Genomic DNA, 11,747 nt, shown 5'->3' on the forward strand with positions numbered 1-11,747 from the left:
AGAAAAAATTTCTTGATAGCACCATAGCACCCACCGTACTTAGCAAAACCCGATGCCGGAGAAACAATCAGGGAAAGGGAGGACCCACTTGACACGCAGCAAAAGGGCACTATGTCACTAATGCAAAATGACTTGCAACTTTCAATAGCGACATAGCGCCATCTGTCGATCTGGATTGATCCAACGATGAGGAACTCGCAGGCCCGCAAAAATAAATCATAAGGTCTGATCATTTAACAATTTTTTGATATTTCTGGGACATTTAAAATAATATTAAATTGGAGAGTGACCGTTGGGCAGGGTTTGTATTTGAATTCAAATTTTGGCAGGGCACAAAAATAAGCAACAGTTTCCTAGTGAGGTGATGGTGGATCTGCCCATCAAAGATTATAATGTTGTTGTTTTTTCAGACGATTTATTTCAAGCTTTATTACCATTAGTTTAGGGTTTGGAGAGTTTTTTGTAAAGATTGGCGATTTGAGGGGGTGGGAAGCATGTTGAAAGTGCTTCGAGTGTAACTTTCGTAGGAGATTCTGATTGTGGACTATGAGCTATTACCCTACATTCTCCCTTGTCATCCTTAAAGGTTTGTGATGACCAATGTTTTACTAAATCTAGTCCCATTGATGGTTATTACTTGAGATTTAGATTCCTTCATCTACATAAGCAATTTTCCTATTCAATGAGCCAATCTTCGCAGAATCATTTATTATAGAGTTGATTCTAGTTTCTTCTTTGGGGTTTGAATTTTAATTTTTTAATTTTTGGTAGACTGTAATCCTACTAGAGGTCCATTGTATTGGTTCTAGAATTTTCATCAAGTTGTTTTTAGTATATTGATACATAGAGTTATCTCTAGTTCTTCATACTATACTTTCAGAATTATCAATTAGATGATTGTCTAGTATGTATATTTTTTTTTTATTATTATTAATATAATATTTGACATCGATCTTTTATCAATTAAAAAAATTTGATAAATACAATATAAAATATGTACATGTACATATATCCATATTGTATTTTGGAAGCTCATTTACTTTGTTTTGGAAGCATTGAATCATTCATGCCCATGCATTTTGAATCTGTTGTTTCCATAGATTTATTAATTAATCTTTGAAAAGTCATGTAATTTGTTTTTGCTGTTTGAAATAGGTCATTAGAATGCGCTTTTTTTAGGAAACCCTTTTTCAAAATTTATGAGGGACCTCGTAATTGTTTTCTTTGAAAATTTAGACGGGCAAGAAGTCTACTCTTTTTTGAAATTATGTGTGTCCATGAAGCTTTTCTTCTAAAACTTAATGCACAAATGTATCTCGGACTTGTTTTAGTCCAATATAGGATACATATACGGTTTTTAATTTCTTTTTGGACTTCATCATTTCCTTATTGTTTGAGTTAGGGTGAATATGTTATAAATTTTTTATTTTTGGTTTTCTGTTTATCATGTGTTCATAGTTTTTTTTCCATCTTCCTTTAGTTTTATATATCCTCAAAAGACATCTTCAACAAGAAAAGCACCACTGACCTTCAAGAAAACCACATTTTCCCACATCACAATCAAAACTTCTCCAAAATACTAGGCTTATTTCCCAAGTTGTAAAAAGCACAAGTGTAGATAATGTTCATTCCAAAATAGCTAGATATTATTTTTAATTTCTCCATGTGTTGTCAGAGCATAGCACAAGCATTCATGACCATTAGAAGTTGTCATTATCTTTATTTTATTTATGTTTCTCTAAGCTTAGAAACCCCTTTTGCACCTATTCAAATTAACAATTGAAATACTTGAAGACCAGAAAGTTATAACAACCAAATGAAAGAAGCACACAACCAACACTAACAACAATGTGTAATTTGGAGGAATCTTGGTAAAATGCTTACAAGATGCCATGATTTGTCATTTTCAATATGACAATGATTCTGATGATGAGTCTTATGACTAATTCTCTTGCATACCCCACTCATTATAGTTATTTTCAAACCAATTTCATTATGTTGTCAAGCATGGACAAGACATATAAAACACCCAAAAATAAACAAAAGTTAAAAAACAAATTGCAATGGTGGAAATTTTGTAGAAAACACTGAGATATAACCAACAAATTTATATAAAAACTTTAGAAAAAAATATCTACCAAAACAATATTAGTGTTCTCACTTCACAATGGTAAAAGAGACTCACTAGAAGAACCAAGTGAACTCTACCAACAAATTAAAATAGATTAGGATTAGAAGTCCAAAATTATTGTCAATGGTTAGAATCATTTCTTGCCATTTTTTAATCGAACACAACTTTCAAAAAATAATTAATTTCATGCATCCCAAAAAACTTCAACCTCAAACCATGTAAAATATCTACAATTATTATTTTTGAATATACAGCAATAGAAATTTCTAGTTGAACTTATTGTGTAGAAAAAAAACATGTTTTTTTTACTCATTTTGTCATAGAAAAGATTCATATTTTTTGGTGGAACATGTTAAAGTTTTAAAATAGAAATATCTTACATAAACTTAAAGGTTTTAGTTGTTTACCAGCCATGATAAGGTACCAGAATAGAAGAATGAGTGAAGTGCCCGATAAGACTATTGAGTTTATGATTGCTAGAAAAACTTCCATGGTCACTCTAGACAAATATTGAAAAATTGTGTCATCTTTTTTTATCAAATGGCAATTCAAAAGAATCTATTCAAAGAAGACTACAAAATTGCATCAGTAGGAATTAGAATTGGAACCTTCAAAAACCATATTTAATCCTTCAACATCCTAGATTGAAGATGAATGTGTTTTATTGCTAAAAAATAGTGGGACATACAATAGAGCTACTTTCATGATCTCAACTAAAAATGAACATAAATTAGCCAAAACAGCCTATAGTTGCTTCCATGTGACAAAACTACCAAATGATTTTAGTAATTTGAGGAATAATGGGTCAGACTATTGGATACCACACACAGCTTTCCCAACTTCAAGTTCATGAAAGTGAAGAGCTAATTTAGCAGTCCCAAAAGACATAATCAACATTTTTCAAAGATGAGTAGCGGAGTCCAATGTAACAAGGCCAACAGACTAGTGAAGCGAAATTAAACTATGGTTGGGATTGGGATTAGGTCAAATAAGAATACATTATTCCATGTCTGAAAATATATTAATTATTATCTATAACTATTTTCTTATCTAATTTTGTAGTCATTTTTGGCAGATTTGGACTTTCAGAATGTTTGATCGAATTTTATTCCATGCCCAAGTCCTAAGTGGATTCTCCAATTACTGGTGCAATTGACTCAACACATTTGGAGAATGTGTTTGTTATTGAATGCCCAAATGTTGAGAAATCTTTGTGCATAGTTTGCAGTGAAGAATTCTTGTAGAATAAATCTGGTTCAACATATTATGCAAAAATTGTTTCTAAAAACTTGACCAATTGCATGGACCTTTTAGAAGATATACAAATCGTGAAGCAACTAGCAAATGCAAATGTGAAGCATTACTTCAAGCCTCAAGAAGAATATGATCCATACATTGATGCATATGTTATAGAGATGAGTAATGACCTTATAGGTGGATTGTTCTCCCTATAATCTTTAAGTTCATGTGTTGTGACAACTTGTGTATATAATTCCTTAAAAATTGCGATCAATAGTAAATATAAAACAATTGTAGATCATGCCTTGCATGCTCACTGTTCCTAGTTTTCACAGCAAAGTCCTTTGAGAATCTTAGCTGTGTGCAATGCAATCATATTCCTCCAAATGCATATGTCTTCTCCTCTAATTACAACTTATGTATGAAACAATTGCTCCTTGGCATGAATGAGTAGTTCTTAGTTTACCAAAATTTGAATAAATTTGACATCGCTGGTTATCATGGATGACCTTGTCATGATTCTATGTACATAATTTATAGCATATGGGATTTGTATACAATAATTTGTATACACCTCTAACCTTGTTAGAAGAATGAATTCTACCAATTTTGTAATGTAGTATATCCTTGAATAAGATGGTGTTTCTAAATAATGCAATGGCGGAAAAATTATTGGCTAATGATGCTGCATTGTTCTTACCTTTGTTGTTCTTTGTCATGTATGAATGTTTGCTCTTAGTGGATCTGTTAGAAGTTGTAATCTTTCCTTGGTGTGTTTATAAACCAAGGTTAGACCTCCTTTATTCATTATTATAATATATTAGGATATAAGCCAAGGTATCCTAATATATTTCTTTTTTGTCTTTTTTCCACTACATCTTATTTTGTCATCTAGTGGAATATGTGAGGATAAATATGTATTGTAATTTCTAATTTTAGATTATTCCTCCTTAAGAGGAATCTCACACTTGGCCTCACACACATATGAATGGTGGCATTCATAGACATGGGAGTTACATTCTAACTCCTCTCTCTCATCTCTATTTAAGAGATGACCCTCTTCTCTCATTCAACAATGAGGTTTCTTCCTCTTCTCAAATATTGTATGAGCCATTGCTCTCTCGCTCTCTCTCTCTTTCTTCTTAGGCTTTTCATGCCTCGTTCATAATGTCACAAGGGGTTTTCTTTGCTTTCCCCTTTCCAAATATCTTGTCTCATGGTGTTGGAGCTCAAAGCTTTCTCTCCTATTTTATGGTGATATCTTTTCATGCATTTACTCACTTAGATTCTTTCCTGGTATTGTTTATTTACAGATTTCTTTTTCTATTTCTAACATGGTATCAGAGCAGTTTAATCTTTGTTTTGAGTGTTTGCATTAAGGTACGATTCGAAGGAGACTCTTGAGAGAGATTTCACTAATTTCTTCTTTAATCTTCTTAAGTTGGAAGAAATTATTATTATTATTATTTTTTTTTTTGGATTTGACTGGTTTACCGCCAAACCCGATTAACTTTTGTTTGCTCTAATTTGTGCAAGTTACTTCTTATTTTCTATTAGTTTTCATCTAACCCCCCTTTGGAAGGCTTGCCGCCAAAGGGTTTTCCTTATAAGCCACTCTGAAAGAGATAATGTGGAGCCAAAAGGCTCATTACATGAACTTTGAACTGTTATAGAGGCTGTATTATGCTTGGTTGTGCTCTTCACTAGTAATACTTTACCCTTGGGAAACAATAAACTGTTTATTGAAATTTCTATACGCCGATTAGGAGGCAAGGTTTTATTTTTACATGGTTCTCCTAAACCGCCCTTCCCTTTGCTTTCAAAATCCACATTGTGCTTCTCTGGACTTTGAATCAAAAGTGATCTCTGCTGATTAGCCGAATGGCCAGGATTTGGAAGGTTTTACCGATCTATGGAAGCTCATGTTCAATTTTATGTACTCTCTAGGGCTTCGATGGGCTGTGGAATTGGAAATTCCAGACATTATTGCCAGGGGCCGACCTGAATCGATGCTTTCCGCTGAGGAAATTGCCAAATTTCTGCCTTCCCCTTCACCTAACATAGATTTCCTGTCCCGCACACTCTCATTTCTGGCCACCAGAGGCATTTTTTCCCAAACCTTATTCCCGGATTGTGCCATTAAATATGGCCTTACGCCTATTTCAAAGTGGCTTGTCAAAGACAGTGACAATGAAGGAGCAAAGGAAGGGACTTTTGCTCCCTGGCTTTTACTGCACACTCACAAAACCCTAATTTCACCGTGGTATCGTTTGGGCAAGAGCATTTTATCCGGGAGCAATTTTTCATTTGAGCTGGCTCATGGAAAAGTCGCCTTCTCCCTCGCCGAGAGTAAGCCTGAGGTTGGCAGGCTGTTTAATGAGGCCATTGGAACATATTCGAAGATCCTGGTGAAAGACATTTTAGCGGCTTATGGCGATGGATTCAGCAAGATGGAGTTCAGGACTCTGGTAGACGTTGCTGGTGAAAACGGTTCCACAATTTCTGCCATTTCTCGCTCTTTCCCCAATATCAAGTGCTTTAACTTTGATCTCCCCGAAGTAATCTCAGAGGCTCCTACTTATGCTGGTGTGCAACACGTTGTAGGCGACATGTTTGTCAGCGTTCCAAATGGAGATGTTATATTTATGAAGATAATTTTGCATGACTGGGAAGATGAGGAGTGTGAGAAAATTTTGAAAAACTGTCATAAAGCTCTGCCAAAGGAAGGGAAATTGATATTGGTAGAAATGGTGTTGCCAGAGCCACGGCAGAGCAAGTACAGCTAGTCAGAAGAAATAGGAGGAATCAGGGATATGATAATGCTGTCAGAGTTGATGCCGTGCTTGAGTTATATCATGACAAATGATACAACACCTCCTTCAAAGGATTGTTGCAGTGGGCTTAAGAAGGTTGTTAATTCGAATATAGTTTGTCTTTGTACTTTGCTGGCAAGCAGCAGTTCATATGGCATTACTGTTAACCAGACTCGTGTTGCTGCCATGCCTGTTGCTTGCAAGGTCCAAACCCCTCCGCTCAGTGCTTGCGCTGCTCTTGCACCAACTCCCACAACCACCTCTCCAGATTCCCCTGGTGTGGGATCTCCAATTGCTGGTTCGAATGTTGCAACCCCTGTTTTGAGTCCCTTTGCAACTACCGTAGCAGAGGACGGTTTTACACCATCCCCTATTAGCATCTTTACGGGTCTACTTTTAGCTGGAGTTGCACATCTGCTTATTTGAGTTCTTACTACTAGTTATTTCGTCTCTTTTAGACTGTTCGTTTCACTGTAATTCCAACATGTTTTGATTCGACTATTATAGGCTAACATGTTTATTTAGGGATTTTTTTGTCAGTTTTCATTTAGCTGAAAATGCTTCAGATTATAAAAAGGGATTATTCCTGAATATTTGTGGATCCATTTTGAAATATTTTGATAATCTAAAGGTTGAGACTCAAGGCCTAAAATTAAAATTTGACCTCATACTCCATGGCCTGAAGCTTTCACCGACTCTTTAGCTCTGCGGGATTTCATAAAAGGGGAAATCCACTGCACACAATCTATTATGAGCCCTTGCAGCTGCAGCAATCACACATTTCCATAATGATTCCTGACTGAACTTTTTTTTCCTAATTATGAATCCATGCACCTCCATGCCCATTCGCATGAAAGGTCTTGGAAGTAGGCTTCCAAGACCAGGCCCACCTAAATTCCTTGCGTTTTCTTCTTAATTTGGCTTTATTCTTATCTTCTCCTAGTTCAGTCATTTTTTTTAGAAGCATCTTCAGCCCGAAGATGTTTTCCAGCCATAGTTGGATTGGCACCAGGCGTTTTTTTTTTCTAATGCTATCGCATCAACTCTTGATAGACCTGGCAGGGGTGGTAGTTATTTTTCATAGACCTTTGCTTTAACAGGATCTGTATGAGCTGTAGTAGATACTAGCCCAGTCAAAGCTTCTGCGCGAACAACAGGTGAAGAGCTTCTGACAAGCTGTTCAAACAAATCACCTACTGCTTTCACCTTCTTCTGTTTTAATTTGAACGAAGCTGCTTCATGCATTATTTAATCCAAAGTTCTTTCATCCTCCCCCGTGTTGTTGTTCCACCAATCTATAGCTCTGTCAAGAGCAAACCCAAGGCTATAGAGCCTTCATATTTTGAATATTTTTTTTCATTTCTTCCACTTCTTTTGAGTAGGTGCCGATAGGGAAATTAAGGATAGTTTCAAGCCGTCGAGCTTGAGTGCGAAGCTGTTCAACAGCTCCTGATCGAAATGTATCACCGTAACACTGAGGTCATGACGCTGGCCTTCGACCAGTCTCGGGACACGCAAGCCCTCACTAACGCCTGCCTTTCCTAATGGTTTAGAAGCTGCGATCTCAGGCACTGGACTTCAAAAACTAAGCTTTCATAGACATTAAAACAATTTCCCTGGTATAAACCCTGCTCAAATATAGAAAAAGATGATGAGAGAAGGATGAAACTGTAAATACAAGGCAGAAAATGTAGATAGAACTGCATGTTTAAAGAGAAGAAAATCAAATGGAGAAACGGAATTAGATTTTTACAATTGAGAAAAGCTCAGCAAATGCCATCCAATTCGCCGGCGGTAGAATGGGGGAGTATTTACAATGTTTGACCAGTGCCGATGCCGACGCTCATGGTTATCCATGTACAACTGTTCAAGCCGGAGATTTTGGTATGCGATAACTTCTATTGCCCTTGGAAGTACGCATAATGGCACCTACCCAATTCTGCTAATTTTCTATTTGGGTATTTATGGATTGCTTTCGTCGCCACTTCTCATTTAGGTAGCGCAGAGGATTTGAGCCCATTGTTTATGCCAGATTTGGGACTCATTTCCCCCTCTGCCCTCTGAAATCATTCAGAGATTCTCTTGATCGGAGATGTCAATTGCGTATTGATGCCACCAGTGCCATGCCATCGTTCACCTGGATGGCAGGCAGGACATGGTTTGCCCCAATTGCAATGGGGGATTCAGATTAATCTCTCTATATTTAGATTCAGAGGTAACTTTTCTGGTCTTTTCATGCAAGATTCTTTTTCTTTTTTTAGCTCTTGATAGAGGCATCATTTGTTTTTTTATCATTGCCTCTTGTCAACCTATTTTTGGCAGGTAATCATTCATTTTCAGATAAGTGTAATATTCTATCTCTCAAGCTTTTTTTAGAAAAGATTTTAAACTCTTTTTAGTATATTCTTATCTGCCAGATCTGAACTCTATCATTATTTACTAACCTTTTTGCAGGGTTAGTTGTAACAAATTTTACATAAAAAAAAGAAGGGGAAATCATTTTTTTTTAGCATCAAGCTATCATTTAATAATTGTAATTGTATGATTTCATACTATGATATTTTAAGTATACTTATTCAAGTATATATGGGTGCACACATATATACCAAGATAAATATACAAGCTATTACAATTTTCATATCCATGTTTACCCTTAATGGAGTTTTATACCTGATATCTATATTTAGTTGATCTTCCTTAAATCATTTTACTTAATTGGATTATGAGTAATCTTACCCGTTTGCCTTCATTTTGATATTTTGATGTGCCCATAATTGCACTATTATGCATTTATTGCATCATTCTATGCCCATATTGGCACTTTATGGTTTTATACCATTGATATACATGATTTATATGATTTTTTTTTGAGTTGCATAGGGAGCTTAATATTTTTTCAAGGTTAACTATGTAGGTCCCCTTAGTATAACTGATACATAGTTTCCTTATCTGGCCCATGGAGTATCCCTCCATCCTATATTGGTGTGCACTCATTTTATATGGAGTGTCCCTCCATTTGATCCTATCTATTTTGATAGGATAATATTTTTATGAAGTTTCCCTCCATGTTGTTCCATTTTGTTCCTCAATGAAGAGGATACTATTATTGGAGTTTTCTCTCCAAATTCAGATGATTTGATCCAATTTGAAGGCAATATGTTGTTATATCCTCATAATCCATTCTTTTGATTATCTTAACAAATCATGATAATTCTACTTTGATCAGCATGTCTCTCCTTTATGTTATTTTCATATATTAATGTGATAATGATCTGCATACATTATTGCTTAGATCATGAGTCATGCATGTTATGGAGGGACGCCCCCATTAGCTTGCAGTGGGATGATTCATTAAGTGGACTATCTATATCCACGTGATTGATGCAAGGTTGATGCACGTATCATTAGTTGGCCTTGTCTGTGGTCATTTGTGCATTAGTATAATATTCTTTTCATGAGAGATTTGATCAAGCTTTTTACTAAATTTGTCCTTGTTGACAATTTTTTGAGCATATAATTTATCTTGATATCAGGTTATCTCCATTATTTTGTGGTAACATGTTTTACTCATTGTTTCTCTATGAGAGTTTTATTATCCTTATTCAAAAGGATTTCGAATTTTCATATATGATGGCATTCTACTTGTGGATATTTTTCTTGTTGTTTTTGTTTTTAGGTTATCCATCAAGGAACCTTCTTCAAGATGTGTCTATGCTTCCACATTCAAAGGACTCATGTACTTCTCTTGGATATGCAAATGTACCATATGGCTTGAAGACAATCAAATTACTTCATATTGAAGATTCAGTTGCAGTTTTTTGTAAAAATTATGGGTTTAATACCCTTTGATGTAATTACCCCAAGTAAAGATTAAAGGGGGGTGTTAGAAGTTGTAATCTTTCCTTGGTGTGTTTATAAACCAAGGTTAGACCTCCTTTATTCATTATTATAATATATTAGGATATAAGCCAAGGTATCCTAATATATTTCTTTTTTGTCCTTTTTCCACTACATCTTATTTTGTCATCTAGTGGAATATGTGAGGATAAATATGTATTGTAATTTCTAATTTTAGATTATTCCTCCTTAAGAGGAATCTCACACTTGGCCTCACACACATATGAATGGTGGCATTCATAGACATGGGAGTTACATTCTAACTCCTCTCTCTCATCTCTATTTAAGAGATGACCCTCTTCTCTCATTCAACAATGAGGTTTCTTCCTCTTCTCAAATATTGTATGAGCCATTGCTCTCTCGCTCTCTCTCTCTTTCTTCTTAGGCTTTTCATGCCTCATTCATAATGTCACAAGGGGTTTTCTTTGCTTTCCCCTTTCCAAATATCTTGTCTCATGGTGTTGGAGCTCAAAGCTTTCTCTCCTATTTTATGGTAATATCTTTTCATGCATTTACTCACTTAGATTCTTTCCTGGTATTGTTTATTTATAGATTTCTTTTTCTATTTCTAACAGGATCTTTTTTTGTAATTTTCTCTTTTGTGGATGTTTTGGAATGATACGATTTTTTCTTGGAGATTTGATTTCCATAGCTGTGAATAGTTTCTGATTTCAGAGCTGTAAGTGTAGTTTTTCTAAATCTTTAGTGAGAAATAGGAGTAAAAGAAAGTTTTTATTTTTTTTCTTGCACACTTATTTTTATTTCTAATGGTAAATTATGGAGTTTGCATGTTCATTTTTAATGTTAATGAACATGTTTGATCTCAAATGTCTGATAAAATAAATTCAGTTGAAATCATTAGAGATGCAATTTGTAGAGTTAAGAACAAGATTTCAGTTGCAAAAGTTTATTTTTATTTAATGTTTCAATCAATCTCTATAATCTACCATGAGAAATAAGAGAGAAAGATGACAGTTTTTGTTTCTTTTTGTCCGACTTCGCTCTTATATTTTTAATCATGGATTATGATAACTTTCCCTCTTGATCTGTGATGATTAAGAAAGTTTTCCATGGGTCTTTTGTTTCTAATTATTATGAATTAGTATGAATTAGAATTTGATCCAAACCAAGACGAGAAAATAATCTTAGATGAATTTTATGCAGTGAACATCTATTGAGCCCATTTTTTGTTTGTTACATAATGAAATGTATTATAGACTATCATTTTAGCTTTTTTGGTTGTTGATTGGTCCATTTGTGCAAAAAGTTTTACTTTTTTCCAATGAGCAGCTATTGGGGGTGAACATAACGCTGACCACTTTGCACTGTAAGAGTTCTATAGAGAGTTCCCTAAATGTGGAAACACCTAAACCTTAGCTTTAAGCTCTTCATTTACATATGTAGAAATTTTGATGTATGCATTAAGATTTATAGATAACTAAAGTTATTCTAGACAGTTACTAAATTTCTTCCCTATACAAATCAAGTAAACTACAATGAATTATCCTTGGTATCGACTGGAGTCTCATCCATTATGTCATTTATAAGCTTTCATAACAAAATCTACAAAATACTTCAACCTTCAAAAAGAAATAACACATGTACTAATAGTCCATAACACATGCATTAATAGAAGATCCGTGAGTTGAACATAATATATCCTTTTG

The 11,747-nt window shown here is 34.8% G+C and overlaps 1 pseudogene; it reads left to right on the plus strand.

Annotated features, from left to right (window-relative positions):
- Positions 1 to 4,027: 4,027 nt before the first annotated feature.
- Positions 4,028 to 6,784, plus strand: LOC149530311 (caffeic acid 3-O-methyltransferase-like; annotated as a pseudogene).
- Positions 6,785 to 11,747: the final 4,963 nt, after the last annotated feature.

Source organism: Cupressus sempervirens, chromosome 11 (genome assembly GCF_028749045.1).
Source record: "Cupressus sempervirens isolate cs-2001-9-10 chromosome 11, ASM2874904v1, whole genome shotgun sequence".
Classification (NCBI taxonomy): Eukaryota; Viridiplantae; Streptophyta; class Pinopsida; order Cupressales; family Cupressaceae; genus Cupressus; species Cupressus sempervirens.